The following is a 20,871-nucleotide window of genomic DNA, read 5'->3' on the forward strand; positions in this document are numbered from 1 at the left end:
AATATAAACTGTAATGTAAACTCAATGTAAACAGAATGTAAACTGATAAAATATATCCGAAATAAAAAATTTTACTAGATGGTATCAATAATAGGATAAAGATTACCAATAGAGCAAAGAGTTAGTGAAGATGGATCAAGAGAAATTGTCCAGGCCAGGTATGGTGGCTCATGCCTGGGAGGCCAAGGTGGGTGGATCGCCTGAGCTCAGGAGTTCAAGACGAGCCTGGCCAACATAGTGAAACCCCATCTCTACTAAAAATACAAAATTAGCCAGGTGTGCTTGCAGACACTTGTAATCCCAGCTACTGGGGAGGCTGAGGCAGGACAATCGCTTGAAACTGGGATGTGGAAATTGCAGTGAGCCAAGATCACACCAATGCACTCTAGCCTGGGCGACAGAGTGAGAATCCATCTCAAAAAAAAGAAACAGCCCAGGCGCAGTGGCTCACGCCTGTAATCCCAGCACTTTGGGAGGCCAAGGCGGGTGGATCACCTGAGGTCAGGAGCTCGAGACCAGCCTGGCCAATATGGAGAAATCCGTCTCTACTAAAAATACAAAAAAGAAAAATAGCAGAGTGTGGTGGCAGCTGCCTGTAATCCCAGCTACTTGGGAGGCTGAGGCAGGAGAATTGCTAGAACCCTGGGGACGAAGGTTGCAAAGGTTGCTGTGAGCTGAGATGGCACCACTGCACTCCAGCCTGGACGACAGAGTGAGACTCCGACTCACCAAAAAAAAAAAAAAAGGAAACAAACAAATGAACTGAAATACCTAACGGTAAAAGGCTAAATGTATTCCCCTTAAAATCAGGAGCACGGCACACATGTCTACTGTCACCATTCCCATTTAATGTATTAATAACATCATATTGGCAGTTACAGTTAATACAATCAAGCAAGAAATAAAAGGCATAGGCATCAGAAAGGAAGAAGCTGTTTCTATTTGTAGACAACACTGTCTACAAAGAATCTATTAAAAAAAGACTCTGAAAACGCATGAATGAGAAATGGGCAAAGTTATTCAAAGCCACAGTTTTTACTTCAAATCTTCTAGCTCCAGATCCTTATATCAAATTGCCAACTGGATATCTTTACCTGTATGTTTCCCAGGAACTCCTAAGACTCAGTATTTCCAAGCCCAAATTATTGATGTCTGCCCAAACTTGGTCTTTCAAAAAAATTCCCTATTCATCTGGTAATGCCACCAATTTACTTATTCTAATATAGCTTCCCAATATTGATTTATCCATCTATCCATGCTAAAAAATGAAGATTTGTCTTAGACTATTCCTCTTACCTGCCCCATATACTTGGTCATTAGGCTATCAGTTAATCTTGTTATGAAGCCAACTGCCCCAAACGTAGAAGCTTAAAAGACAATAATCTACAGGCTGGGTGCGGTAGCTCATGCCTGTAATCCCAGCACTTTGGGAGGCCAAGGTGGGAGGATCACGAGGTCAAGAAATCGAGACCATCCTGGCCAACACAGTGAAACCCTGTCTCTACTAAAAATGCAAAAATTAACTAGGCGTGATGGTGCGTGCCTGTAATCCCAGCTACTCAGGAGGCTGAGGCAGGAGAATCACTTGAACCCAGGAGGCGGAGGTTGCAGTGGGCTGAGATCGTGCCACTGCACTCCAGCCTGGTGACAGAGCAAGACTCCGTCTCAAAACAAACAAACAAACAAACAAAAAAACAAAACAAAACAAAACAAAAAAAACCCTGCTTATGTTAAGAGTACGAAAAATAGGGCCAGGAATGATGGCTCATCCCTATAATTTTGGCACTTTGGGAAGCCGAGGAGGGAAGACAGCTTGAGTCCAGGAGTAAAATAGTGAGACTCTGTCTCTACAAAATAATAAAAACTTAGCTGGATGTGGCACACACCTGTAGTCCAGGTACTCACGAGGCTGAAATGGGTGGGTCACTTGAGCCTGGGAGGTCAAGGCTGCAGAGAACTGTGATCACACCACTACACCCTACACCCAGCCTGGGCTACAAGGTGAGACCCTGTCTCAAAAAAAAGAAGTACCAAAAATCTACAGCTGTTTCAGGAATAAAATACATGCAGTTAGTGAGGTTTTTCTTCCCCACTGCTATGACTAATTTTTGGTTGAGATACTAAGCCAGATGTCATTTTAAGTCTGTGGCCCAACCAAAGAAGGGAATCATACTCTCCAAAGAATGGTACCTTCCCACTCTAATTGCTAAAATAAAATGTTGCTTTATGAAAATCAATTCTGTAGGCATCAATAAGTTATAAGAGCATGGCTTATTTAAAAAAAAATAGTGGGCCAGGTTACCTACACGAACTGCAAAGCAAGCAAACTGAATTTTCTTATCCAAGAGCCCATCCTCATACTTACAATTTCCCATGACTACGTGGAAATTCTTTCACTTACCGGAAAGACCTGATTGGCACTTTCACTGAGAGTTGAGTCATCTGGGCTGTCGACAGGTGTTTGATGTGTAGACTTGGAATCAGACTGACTTACATCCTCTTCAGATTGCTTTATACAAACAAAATAATTTAGAAATGATAAATAGTCCATATGACATCAATCAAATGCACCGTAAGCTCTGGGAGCTCTTTTCGCAGGGGTTAACTACAATGAAGTATTAGAATAGTCTTAGCAGGCACAGAATGAAGAAAACAATGCAGGTGAAAAGTACTGAGTCAAATTACATCTTCAAATCTTAAGTATACACTCAAATAGATTTTAATATACAGTTATTCCTATTAAAAATGTGAATATATCGACTGGACACGGTGGCTCACACCTGTAATCCCAGCACTTTGGGAGGCTGAGGCTACCAGATCACGAGGTCAGGAGTTCGAGGTCAGCCTGGCCAATATAGCGAAACCCCGCCTCTGCTCAAAATACAAAATATTAGCCAGGCGTGGTGGCAGGCACCTGTGATCCTAGCTACTCGGGAAACTGAGACAGAATTGCTTGAACCCGGGAGGCAGAGGTTGTAGCAAGCACAGATGGTGCCACTGCACACCAGCCCAGGCGACAGTGCGAGAGTCTGCCTCAATTGAAAAAAAAAAACAAAAAGTGAATATATCGAGCTCAAAACAAGCTGGAAAAGATGTGAATACCAATTTCCCCTCTCACAAAGCTTCAGTGTGCCTAGTCCACTGGCTAAATCCCTGTGTAGAGATAATTAGTTCAGTTGGCTACTGCAGGTTTGTAATAAACCTGAAAAACTAGTGCAGCAGAGTTCAACCATGAATAACACCGGTAAGATGCTCCAGTTAAAGTTTCTTCACACAGCTTATTTCATTCCTTTAGAAATCTAAAGGAGCAAAAGTAATTCTCTATTCTGCATGGGTTATAAGTTATATTTCCTTGTGAAAGTACTGTTATCACCATGAGATTTATTTATGTAATTCCTTCTCTCTTTCCCAAAATATCTGGTTAGACTCTTGGGCCAAATGTAGGAAGTAAATAATAGTTTAGAATATCTGACTTCATACTAAAAGGTGACCACACTGACCTTATAAATCTCCCAGAGCCCAGACTGTGAACCTCACTCCCTGGAGGAATGGCTGATTCCAGGTGTGGGGAAATGCACAAGATAAGCATAGAACACCAGTTTCCTTATTCTGCTCTCTGGTACAACACCAGCCAAGGCGCTCATGTCAAAAGGACTCAGAAACCAACATGAAGACGCACCCAGCGTTCACTGCAGCCAGCATTCAACGAAGGGAAAAATTGAGCATCAATAAAAATAACTGCCAGGCGCGGGGGCTCACACCCATCATCCCAGCACTTTGGGAGGCAGAGGCAGGCGGACTGCTTTTGAGCCCAGGAGTTGAAGACCAGCCTGGTGAACATGGCAAAACCCCGTCTCTCCCAGAAACACAAAAATTAGCTGGGCGTGGTGGTGTACCTGTGGTCCCCGCTACTCAAGAGGCTGAGGTGGGAGGATTGCTGGAGGCCGGGAATCAAGGCTGCAGTGGGCAGAGATTACACCACTGCACTACGGCTTGGGTGACAGAGTAAGACCCTGCCTCAAAACAATAAATGAATAAATAAAAATAAAATAAAAACAACTGCAATGAAATGAAACACAAATACATTAAAACGTGTAAGTTCATAATAAACTAAAAAAGAAAAAATCACACACACAAAGTTCATTGGTCAATTTTGGGAGATGCTAGGGAACTAATTCATTATTTTGAAAACTAGGAAAGAATCAAACATACATCCTGCCTTTCCTGTATGAACCATACCTTGGGTAACTAACTGATCAAAGACTCTCTTTATGAAAGAATTCCAGCTAACAAAGAAAGAAGAAATAATAGCTAGAATAAGACCATTTCACAAACACCTGATGAAATTACAAAAGTAGGCCAGAGTTTCTCAACCTCAGTGCTACTGACATTTTAGGCCTATTAATACTTTGCTGTAGGGGGCTGTGCTGTGCCGACTCTTACCCCTGAAGGTACCTGTGGCGTTCCCTCCCCCACGCTGTGACAATCAGTGTGTCTCCAGACATTGCCAAATTGCCCTGGTGGTGAAATGCTGACACAGGCAATGATCAGTGTCCACTAACATCACAAAAACAAAACAAAACAAACAAACAAAAAAACAGCTACACATTATGCCTCCTGATCAAAGCATGCAATACTGAGAGTTTAATCTGAACCAGATCAACCACCTAAATTTAACTACCAGATTTTGGAAATTCGGGGAACAGATGAAAATGATCAATGAAACTATGGGGATAATATCAGCAAAATCAAAATTTGAGAATTGTACAGGACAAATGACCCAGTTTCTTCAATAAATCACGAGAGGACTCTATAAATGAAAAGAGACCTAAGAGACATAGTAACCAAAGTAGATACAGGCCTTGATTAAATCCTTACGAACAGGAGGAAAAAAAATAAAGAATGGAACAACAACAAAAAAAATTAGGTGGGGCAACACAGGGAGATCTCATCTCTAGAAAAATTCAAAAAACTAGCTGGGTGTGGTGATACACCCGTGTGGTCCCAGCTATACCGGAGGATCCCTTGAGCCTGGGAGGTTGAGGCTGCCATGAGCCATGATCATGCCACCGCACTCCAGCCTGGGCAACAGAGAAATATCCTATCTCAAAAAAAGAAAAAGAATAAAGAAAAAAAGAAAACACTGGGGAAACTGTCAACTTCTTAGGTGTGATGATGGGATGGCAGTTATGTTTAAACAAGATGACCTAATCATTTTTTAAGCTGGGCGGTAGGTATTTGACAGTCTGTTGTTTTTTAAAGCGGGTCACATTATGCTCCATGACCAAAAAATAATCACCATTATCATCCTCCTCCTTCTCCACCTACATCCCAAGGAATGGAAAGAGAAATGGTATTTTCTCAGATTCTGAGGTGGGAGAAAGATAATAACACACTAACTCATTTACTCATAAACATATTGCTATGGGTTGAAGTGTGTGCCTTACCCGCCCCCCAAAAAAATTCATATGTTGAAATTCTAACTTCTAGTTCCTTCGAATGTGACCTTATTTGGAAAGGGTTATTGCAGACGTAATTAGTGAAGATGAGGTTCTACTGGAGTAGAGGGGAACCCTAATCCAATATGCCTGGTATCCTTATAAATAGGGGAAATTTGGCCACAGATATGCACACAGGTAGAACATCATGTGAACATGAAGACAGAGATCCGGGTGATGCACCTACAGGCCAAAGAATGACAGAGATTACCAGCAAACCACTAGAAGCCAGGGGAGAGGCATGGAACATACAGTTCCTCACAGTCGCCAAAGAAACCAACTCTAACAACGTGATGTAGAACTTCTAGTCTCCAGATCTAAGAGATAATACATTTCTGTTGTCTCAGCCACCCGGTTTGTGGTACTTTGTTGCAGCAAGCCCAAGCAAACGAATGCACATCTATTCTATAGTTTGAAGAAAAAATTCCCAGAGAATCATATTTAAAATAGTTAAATTAAGGAAAATAAACCAAAAAAAGAAAAGTCCCAATTACCTGAAATATTTAATTGTCTTAGGAAACTGACCTAAATAGCTAATACAGTCAACTGCCACTGGCTTTAGTTCTTTAAAAGATAGTACAAAAATAAAAGATGCTTGGCTGGGTGTAGAAGCTCACACCTGCAATCCCAGCACTGTGAGAGGTTGAGGTCGGTGGATCACTTGAGCCCAGGAGTTCAAGACCAGCCTGGGCGACATGGAGAAACCCTGTTTCTACAAAAAATTAGCCAGGCATGGTGACACGTGTCTGTAGTTGCCACTATTCCGGAAGCTGAGGTGGGAGAATCACCTGAGCCTGGGGAGGTCAAGGCTGCATTGAACTGTGATCATGCTACTGCACTCCATGCTGGGTGACAGAGTGAGATCCCGCCTCAAAATAAAATAAAATAAATAAATAATAAAAACAAAGATGCTGAAGAGAGGATAAACCAGAGATCTTTGAACTGCTAATAAAAATAATGTTTCTGTCTGCTCAGATTTTTCTTATTCTAAAAAAAACTCAAGCGATCTTCCTGCCTCAGTCTCGCAAGTAGCTGGGACTTACAGGTACATGCCACCATACCCAGTTTTGTAGAGATGGAGTCTTGTTATGTTGCCCATGGTGGTCCTGAACTACTGGCTTCAAACAATCCTCCCACCTCGGCCCTTTAAAGTTTTAGGATTACAGGCGTGAGCCACTGCACCCAATTATACACTTTCAAGTATACTTACCAACAGATGTTTGAAGGGGGGCTCCATCTTTCGAACCAGAAGTTCTTCCCAGTTAATGTGTTTAAAGAATGGATGAGCCTAGGAAAAAAAAAATATATATATATATATATATATATATATATATAAAGAAAAGTTGAGGGGAATAGACTTTGCTGGATTGATAAATTAATCACCTTTTTGAAGTTACAGTCACAAAATAAGCTAAAATTATAAGCAATTACATAAAACCCTCAGAAATACATAAAACTAACATTATCTTCCCCACAAAACACCAAAGATGCCAGTCCCTACTTGAACTTCTCCAGCGTCCCCAGGACCAGCTCCCAGATGAGAAGCAGCATTTGTTTTCAGCAGCTTGGAAGTGATTAAAAATAAAAAAAACAGCCTGGATAAAGAACCTTAGTCAAACTGATTTTTTCCTTTTTAGACTTTGCATGTCTACTTTGCCTTGAGAAAATATAGTTTATTGGCTGGGCACGGTGGCTCATGCCTGTAATCCCAGCACTTTGGGAGGCTGAGGCAGGTGGAACACCTGAGGTTGGGAGTTCAAGACCAGCATGGCCAACATGGTGAAACCCCTTCTCTACTCAAAGTACAAAAATTAGCCTGGCGTGGTGGGGCACGCCTGTAATCCCAGCTACTAGGGAGACTGAGGCAGGAGAATCACTTGAACCTGGGAGGCGGAGGTTGCAGTGAGCCAAGATCATGCCATTGTACTACAGCCTGGACGACAGAGCAAGGGTCTATCTCAGAAAAGAAGAGAAGAAAATAGAAGAGAAGAGAAGAGAAGAGAAGAGAAGAGAAGAGAAGAGAAAAGATAGCTCACTAATTACTACTGAATAATTGTTTAAGGGTCTGTAATCCCAGCACTTTAGGAGGCCAAGGCAGGTGGATCACCTGAGGTCAGGAGTTCCAGACCAGCCTGACCAACATGGTGGAATCCTGTCTCTATTAAAAATACAAAAATTAGCCAGGCGTGGTGGCGGGGGCCTGTAATCCCAGCTACTCGAGAAGCTAAGGCAGGAGAATCGCTTAAACCTGGGGGACTGAGGTTGCAGTGAGCCAAGATCATGCCACTGTACTCCAGCCTGGGTGACAGAGTGAGATCCATCACAAAAAAAAAAAAGAATTAAAAAAAAAGAATATGAAAAGAAAGTCATTAAACAAATCTGTACTTCACCTTCAAAAACTGAAGCCTTTTTTTGTTCAATATATATTATTCAAAATATACATTAAATTTTATCCAGTTAAATCCTAGTCATTGAATCTTACAGTGTCAGTGACCATTTAAGAACCTTACCTTTTTAAGCAGATCTCTGGCTTCTTGTGTGAGGTAGGGAGGCAAATTGAGTTTACATTTGAGGATGTTGTCAGTTGTTTTCTTTCTATTCTCCCCAGTGAATGGGCGCTAAGAGTAGAAGACAAGTGAAAAATATTAGCAGGGAGTGAAAAATATTAGCATATCAGAAGCAAATTTTAAATAACAATATTATCCATTTCCTGAATTCGTTATGCATGGAGATCAGAAATGTATGCTGTCAAATGGGCTAACTGCTAAAGACCTTTATTTTGTTTTAGAGACAGGATCTCGCTATGTTGTCAAGGCTAGATTCTATTACTAATCCTTAGCTCCAATGATCCTCCCACCTCAGCCTCCTGAGTAGCTTGGGCTACAGGCACGCACCACTGTGCCCGGCAGACGTGCAGTTTTTAAGCAACAGGACAGAGGAAGTAGCAGTGTCCTGGAAGGAAGCCTGTGTTTCCACCATTAACTTGCTGTGTGATAAGTGAGCTATGTGATTTTATGCTTCAATTTCTCCATTTATAAAATGAGGGCATTATCTGTTCAACATCTATTTCACAGGCCTGCCATGACATAGATCATTTAAATGAAAATGTTTCTGAAAGTATGGGATCCCATATAATCATACAGCATTATTAGTGTTAAACTGCTAATAACAAATCTCTGGGCTTTGCAAACTCCATTGGTAACATTTTCAGAAAGCACAGGACAGGTCTCTTGCTACAGTGACTCAGCACAGACCATAATACACGCAGCTTTTAACTGTGCACCTACGACTCCAGTCAGCATGTCATACATTAATGCTCCCAAACTCCACCAATCCACAGCACGATTGTGGCTCCACTTCTCATCAAGATTTCAGGGGCCCTACAATGAGAAAAATAATATGCTTAAAACTTCACCCATCTGCATATCATCTGAATTAGAATTCTAAAAACAATATACAGAGTCAATGAGGGTACAGAAAACAGATACTATTCCTTAAAACAGGTAAAATTAGCTATTACCTTCAAACCAATTATGTTTAACATGCAGCTCACATGTCTTCTATTGTTCCACAAAATGCGTGTGTGACTGTTCCACCATGAACAGATTCTTTGCATAGCCCGAAGTCTCTTAGTTTCACATGACTTACAGTGAAAGATTACAGCGCGATTATTCTCAGAATTCCAAGTACGTGCACTGTTTGGACATGTCATATAACACCTTAATCTATCCTTTCATTTAACTTTTCTTGCCTCAAACTTTTCTCGCAGATGTCAAGAACAAGGTACCATCCATGAAATGGGACACTAACTGTTTAAGGTTAGGGTGAAGTCACATTTTGCCAGTGATATAATCTATTTAGTAAAGAGAAAATAAAGATAGAGAAAAAAGTGAAATCACCTGTCTAAGGCTCTAGCTTTAAGTATACACAGAATCCTCTACCATCCTGAAAAAGAAAAATCCTGGGAAAACTGTTTTATGAAGTCTAGTTTAAGTACACAGACACTAATAAACATATTCTGTACCTTTTAAACAAAGGTGTGGGATAGTACTTCAAATATCTAGCTTTTATCACAGTGAACTGTGAAGAGTTCTGAAAATGGTCTCAGAAAGTCACTATAACAAGGTAACTCATTCTGCCCAATGCTACCGATTAGAGGAAAGAAATAAAATTGCCAGAGGGTATGAATCAATCATCGCTGACCCAGAAAGTAAAAACCTTACCACCTTATACAAAGATCATTTCAGTTCAAGTTTAGCTTTGTTTACTGGACTGTCATAACAAGTGGTTCAACAACCTCAGGGACTCTAGTATTTGAGGTTCATTTCACAGAAAAGGCACAATGACCTATTGATTCAAATGTAAATATATACTACACTCTGATACAGAGGAAGTATGGCCTTTATTTTCACAGAACCATCTGATACACTCAACCTTATAAATCAAAGAAGAAGTTAACTATTCCATCGCTCCTCTTTTCTATCCTGTGACTTAGAATTCAGATCAGAATCCAGGTTTTGGGGAGTGACAAGGTGTTGATGAGAGGAAGGAAGAGACACTGATTCCCATGATATATTTAGTTAAGTATATCATTTCTCCTTAAAAAAAAAAAAAGGAGGGTGGAGGAGTATAATCTGGAATGTTTCTATGAGCCTGGATTGTTCATACATCATTTTCTAAGAGTTTGAAGCAATTAACTACCTCATGGATTATTCTGCAGACATCTAAGGATTAGCAGCTGCTACCACCTTCTAGATACCCTGGGTCAGCTGGTTGCTCCTCTGGGGTGTGAATTGCCAAGTCTACCCACAGCCCAGATTAGCGTAAATTGAGCTGTCTGTAGCAGCATGCGGTTGTAGTCAAGGCTCACTGTGCTGGATCTGTAGTTGTATAGATTATCAGTCTCTCTGATGTTTATGTTTCTTGTTGCAAATAAACAGCAAGAATAAACTGATTCTGGTGGGGGGGTGGAGGTGAGTTATGCCTGTAATCCCAGCAATTTGGGAAGCTAAGGCGGGCAGACCAATGTCACTTCAATGGTCCTGCCAAAATTGCATAACCTGAATCTAGTACTAGGGAAACATCAGCTACACTCAAAGCATTCTACAAATGAACTGGCCTGTACTAATCAAAAACGTCAAGATCATGAAAGTTAAAGAAAAACTGAGGAAATGTTCCAGATTAAAGGAAACTAAGGAGAGTTATAATTGCATCAATGTTAATTTCCTATTTCTGATCATTTTAGTATAGTTATGTAAGATACTGTCCTTGAGTTTAGAAAATATACACTGAATAGGCTAGGCACAGTGGCTCATGCCTGTAATCTCAGCACTTTGGGAGGCCGAGGTGGGCTGATTGCCTAAGGTCAGGAGTTTGAGACCAACCTGGCCAATGTGGTGAAACTCCATCTCTACTAAAAATACAAAACTTAGCTGGGCCTGGTGGTGGGTGTCTGTAAGCCCAGCTACTCGGGAGGCAGAGGTTGTAGTGAGCCCGAGATTGCGCCACTGCACTCCAGTCTGGGCAACAGAGTGAGACTCCAACTCAAAAAAAAAAAAAAAAAAAAAAAGAAAGAAAGAAAGAAAACATGCACTGAAATTTTAGGGGTAAAGGGAAATCATATCTGTAACACTCTTAAACAGTTCAAAAAAATTGGCCAGGCATGGTGGCTCATGCCTGTTATCCCAGCACTTTGGGAGGCCGAGGTGGGCAGATCACGAGGTCAGGAGATCGAGACCATCCTGGCTAACACGGTGAAACCCCATTTCTACTAAAAATACAAAAAAATTAGCTGGGCATGATGGTGTGCTCCTGTAGTCCCAGCTACTTGGGAGGCTGAGGCAGGAGAATGGCACGAACCTGGGAGGTGGAGCTTGCAGTGAGCCAACATCGGGCCACCTACTCCAGTCTGGGCGGCAGTACAAGACTTTGTCTCAAAAAAAAAAAATTATGTATGCATGCGTATATATATGTATACACATATACACATATACAAAGAAGGATAAAACAAAATAAATGTGGTGAAATGGCAACATTTGGGGAATCCAGGTGAGAAATATATAGGAATTTATTTTATTTTATTTTTTGTGTGTGTGACTGAGTCTCACTCTGTTGCCCAGGTTGGAGTTTAGTGTCTCCATCTCGGCTCACCACAACCTCCACCTCCCAGGTTCAAGCAGTTCTCCTGCCTCAGCCTCCCGAGTAGCTGGGATTACAGGAGCAGGCCACCATGCTCGGCTAATTTTTCTATTTTTAGTAGAGATGGGGTTTCACTATGTTGGCCAGATTGGTCTCAAACTCCTGACCTCATGATCCACCCGCCTTGGCCTCCCAAAGTGCTGGGATTATAGGCATGAGCCACTGAGCCTGGCATAGGAATTCTTTATACTACTCTTGAAACTGTTTAAGTATGAAATTATGTCAAAATAAAGTTTTTCCGGGCAGGCACAGTGGCTCACACCTGTAATACCAGCCCTTTGAAAGGCCAAGGTGGGCAGATCACCTGAGGTCAGGAGTTCAAGACCAGCCTGGCCAACATGGTGAAAGCCCGGCTCTACTAAAGATACAAAACAATACCCCGGTGTGGTGGCACATACCTGTAGTCCCAGCTACTCGGGAGGCTGAGGCAGGAGAATTGCTTGAACCCGGGAGGCAGAGGTTGCAGTGAGCCAAGATCATACCATTGCACTCCAGCCTGTGTGACACGAGCAAAACTCCATCTCAAAAAAAAAAAAAAAAAAAAAAGAAAAAAAGAAATTGATATCTGTGATCTAGAAATGATACAGAAGCAACAAGTTCCTACAAGGTGGTAAGCCCTGGGAAATGTGGATGATCTCCATTGTAAGCTACATACCCCATCACTAAGGCTACATTAAACTAAAAAGTCTTGTTTCAACACTCAATTCCAAAAATAATCAGTATGTTAAATAATCCTCCCAATTATTTAAATTACAGTATCTTACCCCAGTACAATTTGATGGCTCTGCATCACTTAGGTATTTGTTTTTCTGTTAAGTGAATGATTATAAAGGAATTAAAATAAAATTTTACAGATGAGGGAAAAAAATCTTTAGTTTCCTCCATATTTGTCTGCCAATAGAAACATGTGGGCCGGGCGCGGTGGCTCAAGCCTGTAATCCCAGCACTTTGGGAGGCCGAGACGGGCGGATCACGAGGTCAGGAGATCGAGACCATCCTGGCTAACACGGTGAAACCCCGTCTCTACTAAAAAATACAAAAAAAAAACTAGCCGGGCGCGGTGGCGGGCGCCTGTAGTCCCAGCTACTCGGGAGGCTGAGGCAGGAGAATGGCGTGAACCCGGGAGGCGGAGCTTGCAGTGAGCTGAGATCCGGCCACTGCACTCCAGCCTGGGCGGCAGAGCGAGACTCCGTCTCAAAAAAAAAAAAAAAATAAAAAAAGATAAAAAGAAACATGTGATCACATCTGAATTATGTCCTTCAGTGTACTCATTAATTTTAAGCACTATTTGCTCATAATGGGAAAAAGTATTTTTCCATTGAAAAATAACCTTTTGACCCAGTTTCTGGAGCAAATGCAAATAATTACACCAAACTCTGTGTACTGACCACTGAGATACTCAAGGATGAGATAGAGCTTTCCACCAGTCTGAAAGGCATATATTAAATCCACTTTACTTCCTCCAGAATATTCCATTCTGTTTTTGTGAGAGCTCTGTCTCTGGCATTTCTTACTATCATTGCCTAAATGAAAAGAGATAATCTATAAGAACAAAATAGTGAATACTTTTATTCTATAGTAACTGGAAAATCTATTTTGTGTTTTTCTTGCCAATATTGAACTATTAACCATAGTTCCCACTAGAGAGTGAGATGGGGTAATGGAAAACGTTCATTTTATATATGCCTCTGAGCAGTTTGGATTTTTTGCAGTGAACATGTAAATGAATACCTAAAGAGACTTTTTTAAAAAGAAATCTGTAATCAGATCAAGTTTATTCATATATTCACAAACTATTGAGTGTCTGCTATGCTCCAGGCTGTGCTAAGAAAGCAGAACAGAAGGAATGCCCTGTCCATAGGAGCCCAAAAGTCCATAGGAGCCCAAAGTCTCAGGGAAAAAAAGACAAGTCAATGTAGGTAAGCGCAGGATGGTGAGGGTAAACAGGGGAACTACATCTGACCTAGCAAAAAGTCTTGCTTGAAACTTATTAAAATGAAATGTGGCCTGGATGCGGTGGCTCATGTCTGTAATCCCAGCACTTAGGTGGGCAGAGGCAGGAGGATCGCTTGAGCCCAGGAGTTCAAGATCTGCCTGGTAACAAGCGTGACTCCATTGTCCACACAAATGGCAAAAAAAAAAAAAAAAAAGAAAGAAAGAAAGAAAAAAAGAAACAAAGAAAGGAAGAAATGTAGAAGGTAAAAAAGAGGCATTCCAGTGCAAAAGAGGATTGATAGAACAGGATATGTTTGGGGAATCTGCAAGTAGTTCAGTATGGTTAGAAGTAGTTAGAGATGAGGCTAGAGAAGTAGGTAGAGGCCAGGAAATGGAAGGTCTGGGCAAAGGAAGGTCTGGGTGAAATGAACAAACCTTTGGCTTTACGAAAGACATATCTAGTAGCAGTAGGGAGTATTAGGAAAGAAATGAGACTAGTTAGCAGACTAGTATAATAAACCAACTAAGAAGATCTATAAGAAAATAAAGGTAGAATAAAATGAAAGGCTAAGAATGCATAATTTGCATTTGCCGACAAACTACACATGAGAGGAAATGATGATCCCTTTATTTCTGCGTAAGTAATAGGATAGATAATGGTGCCACTCAACATCGGCAAATGAAAGTGAAAAAGTTTTGGGAGGACGATGCCCTGTTTTAGACATGCCAGGTGTAAGTTCCAGAAGTTCCCCCAATGGTACATCTCCATAAGCAACATGGAAAGCAAATACACAGGTTATTGGTTGCAACATTATCTGTGAAAGTGAAACACTGGAAACAGCCTAAATACTCAGACACAGGATGTTGGCTGAAAACCTATGGAATCTACACAACATGTAACAAAGCTATAAAAATCAGAAACATCTCTATAAAAACAAGATGTAAAAGAATATTTAAAAGTACAACAGCATGGATACTACACTATCTTTTGTACAAGAAAGGGGAAAAGAAAATATATAATACATATATAAAATATGTATCTGCTTATACCTGCAAAAATGAAGACAACTAAGATAAACTAAAAGCTAATGATAATGGAAGGGAAAGACAAGAAATAAGACTTTTGAGTATGACTTCTGGGTAAAATATTTTATCATCCACTTTTTTCTTTCCTACGTCAAATATTACTGCAATTATAAAATGTAGATTTTTCTTTTTGAACCATATTAATGTTTAATATATTCCAAAAATAAAATAAAATCAACAAAGATGAAGGGTGGGAAGTACAACTAAATACAGTAGGAATACATCAGTTTAATTGACTATTACACCAATAGCTTTACCACAGAAAGAGAAAGAGAAAAAATACATAAGAGAAAAAGATATATATTTTTTTAGATGAAGTCTCACTCTGTCACCCAGGCTAGAGTGCAGTGGCGTGGTCTTGGCTCACTGCAACCCCCGCCTCCCAGGTTCAAGTGATTCTCCTGCCTCAGCCTCCCAAGTAGCTGGGACTACAGGTGCCCACCACCGCACCTGGCTAATTTTTGTGTATTTAGTAGAGACGGGGTTTCACCATGTTGGCCAGGCTGGTTTCGAACTCTTGACCTCATGATCCACCCGCCTTGGCCTCCCAAAGTGCTGGGATTACAGGTGTGAGCCACTGTGCCTGGCGAGAAAAAGATGCTTAAGTAATTTTAGACTGCACACCCTTAGTGGCCTATGTGTAAGCACACAAGAAATTGCAAAGAAATATTAAATCAAACTTAGTAGGTTTGTAGCTGGAAATACTATTGGTATTAAAATTTTCATTATGCATATACTGTACAACTGAACAAATGAGGGCATTCATTTATGTTGTTACTGGAGTTCTCACTGCAGAATAAAAGGAGATCCAAATATGAACTGAAAGAAGAACGTGGCCGGTACAGTGGTTCACGCCTGTAATCCCAGCACTTTGGGAGGCCGAGGCAGGAGGATCACAAGGTCAGGAGTTCAAGACCAGCCTGGCCAAGATGATGAAACTCCATGTCTACTAAAAATACAAAAATTAGCTGGGCATGGTGGCAGGCACCTGTAATCCCAGCTCCTCAGGAGGCGGAGTGAGAGACTTGCTTGAACCCGGGAGGTGGAGGCTGCAGTGATCCGAGATCACACCACTGCACTCCAGCTTGGGGGACAGATGGAGACTCCGTCTCAAAAATTAAAAAAAATAAAATAAAATAAAGAAGACGAATGCTATGGAATTGGGCTAGAATTAGGGCTAACAATACGAAGCACTTTGGGAAGCCAAGGCAGGTGGATCACCATGTTGGCCAGGAGTTTGAGACTAGCCTGCTCAACATGGTGAAACCTCATCTCTACTAAAAATACAAGAATCATCCAGGTTTGGTGGTGCACACCTGTCCTCCCAGTTACTCCAGAGGCTGAGGCATGAGAATCACTGAAACCCAGGAGGCAGAGGTTGCAGTGAACTGAGGCAGCCTGGGGTCCAATGCTGTGATGAGCCATGATCACGCCACTGCACTCAAGCCTGGGCAGCAGAGGAAGACCTTGTCTCAAAACAAACAAACAAACAAAAAAGGGCAAGGTGCAGTGGCTCACACTCATAATCCCAGCACTTTGGGAGGCTGAGGCAGGCAGATCATGAGGTCAGGAGTTCAAGACCAGCCTGGTTGACTTAGTGAAATCCCATCTCTACTAAAAATACAAAAATCAGCCGGGTATGGTGGCACACACCTGTAATTTCAGCTACTTAGGAGGTTGAGGCAGGAGAATTGCTTAAACCTGGGAGGCAGAGGTTGCAGTGAGCCAAGACCGTATCATTACACTCCAGCCTGGGTGAGTGAACCTCCAACTCAAAAAAAAAAAAAAAATTAAAAAAGTAGTATAGGGCCAGGTACAGTGGCTCATGCCTGTAATCCCAGCACTTTGGGAGGCCGAGGTGGCCTGATCAATGGGTCAAGAGATCGAGACCATCCTGGCCAACATGGTGAAACTTCGTCTCTACTAAAAATACAAAAAATTAGCTGGGTGCCGTGGCACATGCCTGTAGTCCCAGCTATTCTGGAGGCTGAGACAGGAGGATTGCTTGAACCCGGGAGGCAGAAGTTGCAGTGAGCTGAGATCACACCACTGCACTCCAGCCTGGCAACAAACAAGACTTCATCTTAAAAAAAAAAAAAAAAAAAAAAAGAGTATAAAAAGTCTTTAGAGGGCCGGGCGCGGTGGCTCAAGCCTGTAATCCCAGCACTTTGGGAGGCCGAGACGGGCGGATCACGAGGTCAGGAGATCGAGACCATCCTGGCTAATATGGTGAAACCCCGTCTCTACTAAAAATACAAAAAAAAACTAGCCGGGCGAGGTGGTGGGCGCCTGTAGTCCCAGCTACTCGGGAGGCTGAGGCAGGAGAATGGCGTAAACCCGGGAGGCGGAGCTTGCAGTGAGCTGAGATCCGGCCACTGCACTCCAGCCTGGGCGACAAAGCGAGACTCCGTCTCAAAAAAAAAAAAAAAAAAAGAAAAAAAAAAATCTTTACAGAAGAATGACAACATAGAAAAAATATAGAAAAAATAGGAAAGTCTCCATTTTATAATCACTATAGTAATATTTGATTTGGGCAAGAAGCAATCCAGATGAAACCATTAAGTAAAGATTATTATGCAACAGAATATTCACAATGTTTCTATCATTCTATAGATCACTTGTTAATTACAAAAGGAAAAAGAGGCCAGGAATAGAGGCTCACCTCTGTAATCCCACTTTGGGAGGTCAAGGAGGGCAGATCACCTGAGGTCAGGAGTTTGAGACCAGCCTGGCCAACATGACAAAACCCCATCTCTACTACAATTACAAAAATTAGGCAGGCGTGGTAGCAGGCACCTGTAATTCCAGCTACTTGGGGGGCTGAGGCAGGAGAATTGCTTGAACCTAGGAGATGGAGGTTGCAGTGAGCCAAGATTGCGCCACTGCACTCCAGCCTGGGCGACAGACTGAGACTCCTTCTCAAAAAAAAAAAAAAAATCCCTTATTGTTAGGAGATATATAGAAGAAATTAGGGGTGAAGTGCTGTGAAATCTGCAGTTAACTCTCAAATTGTACAGGAAGAAAATTTATTAAAGTTAAAAAAATGAATATTCATAGATACACATATATGTGGGAACAGGTAGAAAGGGAGGGACACACAGACAAACAAAATATGGCAAAATGGTAACAACTGGTGATCACTGAACTATTCTTGCAACTATTTGAAAAGTTTAAAAAATGTCAAAGGTATATAATTTTTGAACTACTCAGGAGGTTTAAATTTTTGTTTTTAAAATAAGCAATCCATCGTGAGGAAGTCTGAGAAGCCACAGACTGAGATAAGATGAAAAATAAGTAAAGTAGAATCATAGTAATAAAAGGAACAGAGTTTCAAAATGCTGCAGTCAGTAGCTTCAATGCAAAAGAAAGTTAAATTAAGGACGAACTCAGTAAAGACAACTGGATTCAGCAACTGGGAAGTCAGTGATGACCTAGGGTACGGGAGCTTCACTCAAACAGCAGAGTTGGGCCACGTGCCGTGGCCCACACGTATAATCCAGCACTTTGGGAAGCCAAGGTAGGTGGATCTCTTGAGGCCAGGAATTCAAGACCAGCCCAGCCAACATAGTGAAACTCCATCTCTATTAAAAATACAAAAATTAACCAGATACAGTGGCACGCCCCTGTATTCCCGGCTACTCAGAGGGCTGAGGCATAAGAACTGTTTGAACCTGGAAGGCAGACACTGCAGTGAGCTGAGATAGGGCCACTGCACTCCAGCCTGGGTGATAGGGCAAGACTGTCTAAAAATACAAAAAATAGGCCAGGCGTGGTAGCTCATGCCTGTAATCCCAGCACTCTGGGAGGCCATCAGTGCCCTGACACCATGGTCCTCTGGTGAGAGTGCAGCCTGAGCAATCTACAAACTGCCTTCAAGGTCTCTCTTCCATCGTCCTGGTGAAGAGCACAGCCCTGATCCATGCAGGCCTCCTGACCCACACCCTCGTGTTCTCTCCCAAACACACTTTCTTATCTGCTCAATATGGACAGGCTGAGAAGGCTAGAACCTTCCCAAGTTTTTAAGTTCTGCTTCCCTTTTGGTTATAAGTTCTGTCTAAATCATTCCTCTTTTCTTTCATTTTCCTAGAAACATTCAAGAGAATGAAGCTGCTCCTTCAATACTTTGCTTAGATATTTCTTCTGCCAAATTTCAGGTTCATCACTCTCAAGCTCTGCCTTCCAGAAAACACTAGGAGCACAATGCAGCCAAGTTCTTTGTCACTTTATGACAAGCATCACCTTTCCTCCAGTTTCCAATAACGTGTTCTTCATTGCCATCTGAGACTTCATCTGGATGATTTTTCTCTTCCATGTTTTTATTTTTTTAAGAGACTGAGTCTCCCTATCTTGGCCAGGTTGGTCTTGAAGTCTCATCCTCAAGCAATCCTGCCATTTCAGCCTCCCAAAGTGCTAAGATTCCAGGCATGAGACACCAGGCCTGACCCCCTCCATATGCTACCGACATTCTGTCCGGCTCTCCTCTTCTGAGCCCTCACCAGAGTCACCCTTAACCAAGAGTTGCAGGGAGAAGATGGCCACCCACACGCCAAGAGACAGGCCTGGAACAGAGCCTTCCTGCACCGCCTCAGAGGGACCCACCCTGCTGACACCTTGATGGTGGAGTCATGGCCTCCAGGACTGTGAGACAGTAAGATTCTGTTGTTGAGGGTGCCCAGTCTGTGGTCCTGTAAAACAGTCCTAGGAAACTACCACAGCCTGTTAGCCCACAGATAGTGGAGAGGCGGAATGAAATAATAATAGAAATATATGTGAAATAATAATAGAAATAAAGCATACAATAAATGTAATGGGCTTGAATCATCTCCGCATCATCCCTTCCCCATCTCCCGGGCCCATGGAAGAGTTGTCTTCAAGAAACCTGGTCTCTGGTGCCAAAAAGTTTGGGGAATGCTGGTGTAAATGTTTCTAAAAGTAGTTAAATAACATAAGGTTTACCTGCTACAAATAATGCAGATTTAAATGCTAATAAAAATGGGTGCAAATGAAACACTCTTTCTGTGGTCCAGGGAATCTTAATCATTCTATCAGAAAGACTTGTAGCTTGGAACTGCAGCTGCCTTCCCACATCCTGTCCACTGTAAAGCCCTGCAACACACACACATGCACACACGCACACACACATGCACACGCACGCACACACATGCAGATACATAAATACATTCATATGCACAAACCTGCACACACACATGCACATACATACATACACATGCATATACCTACACACACACACACAGACACACACATACCTTGTGCTTCGTGCCCTCACCAGGGTGTCCTGGGACAGAATGCATGTTTTTAGGAGAAATGAAGACAACTCAGGCCCCTCATTCTCCTGGTGTTTGCACAGGTGACTTCTCTGCAGACCATGCTTCAGTGCCTTTCTTGGTTCTCCCTCTTACTGAAAGAGAGAGGCAGAGACCCCTACCCCTGTCACCCACCACCTCCACCCCTAGGCTGCCCCAGGCCCAGGTTCCAGAAATCTCCCAGGATCCAGGAACTAAGGGCAACCACTGGGTTCCACAGCCGCTAGTCCATGGGTCAGGCGCCTCTCTGTCAGCTGACAAACCTTGGCTCTCATGCCCCACACCAAGCCAGCCACACTGCCATACCCCCACCAGCATTATTACTGCCTCCTGATATTAGCCCTGACAACTGTACTTGCTAATAATCTTACCCCCTCACACGCTGGTCCAGGCAAGCCCAAAGGCCAGCACCCTCCACCCACCCTTCCTGGGGGCCACTCTACTTTCTGCTTGCCCAGATGTCTTCACCTGGCTTTACCAAGCTAGAACAGATAACAGGGATGAGCCCCCGGCCTCTACCAGGAAGATTTGCCAATATGCTCTCGATTTAGAAGGAGGAACAGTGATAGGGCCTACGAATGACCCCAGGATTGTCACCCAAGCAACAAGAAGGGCAAGGAGCCCAGTTTCTTGCCCTTACCCTGGGAAGATGTGGCCAGGGCACCACAAGGCCCTGGAGAGGGGTGGGTAGGAGAGCAGATCCAACCTCTTCTTCAGGAAGCAGCCACCACCCCAGGAAGCAGCAGATGGGGGCGCACAGGCAGAGCCCCCGGTGCTGTAGAGCAGGGCCAGCAGATCTGTACTCAGCCTCAGCCCTGGAGAGCTACAAG

Source organism: Macaca nemestrina, chromosome 17 (assembly GCF_043159975.1).
Source record: "Macaca nemestrina isolate mMacNem1 chromosome 17, mMacNem.hap1, whole genome shotgun sequence".
NCBI classification, from domain to species: domain Eukaryota; kingdom Metazoa; phylum Chordata; class Mammalia; order Primates; family Cercopithecidae; genus Macaca; species Macaca nemestrina.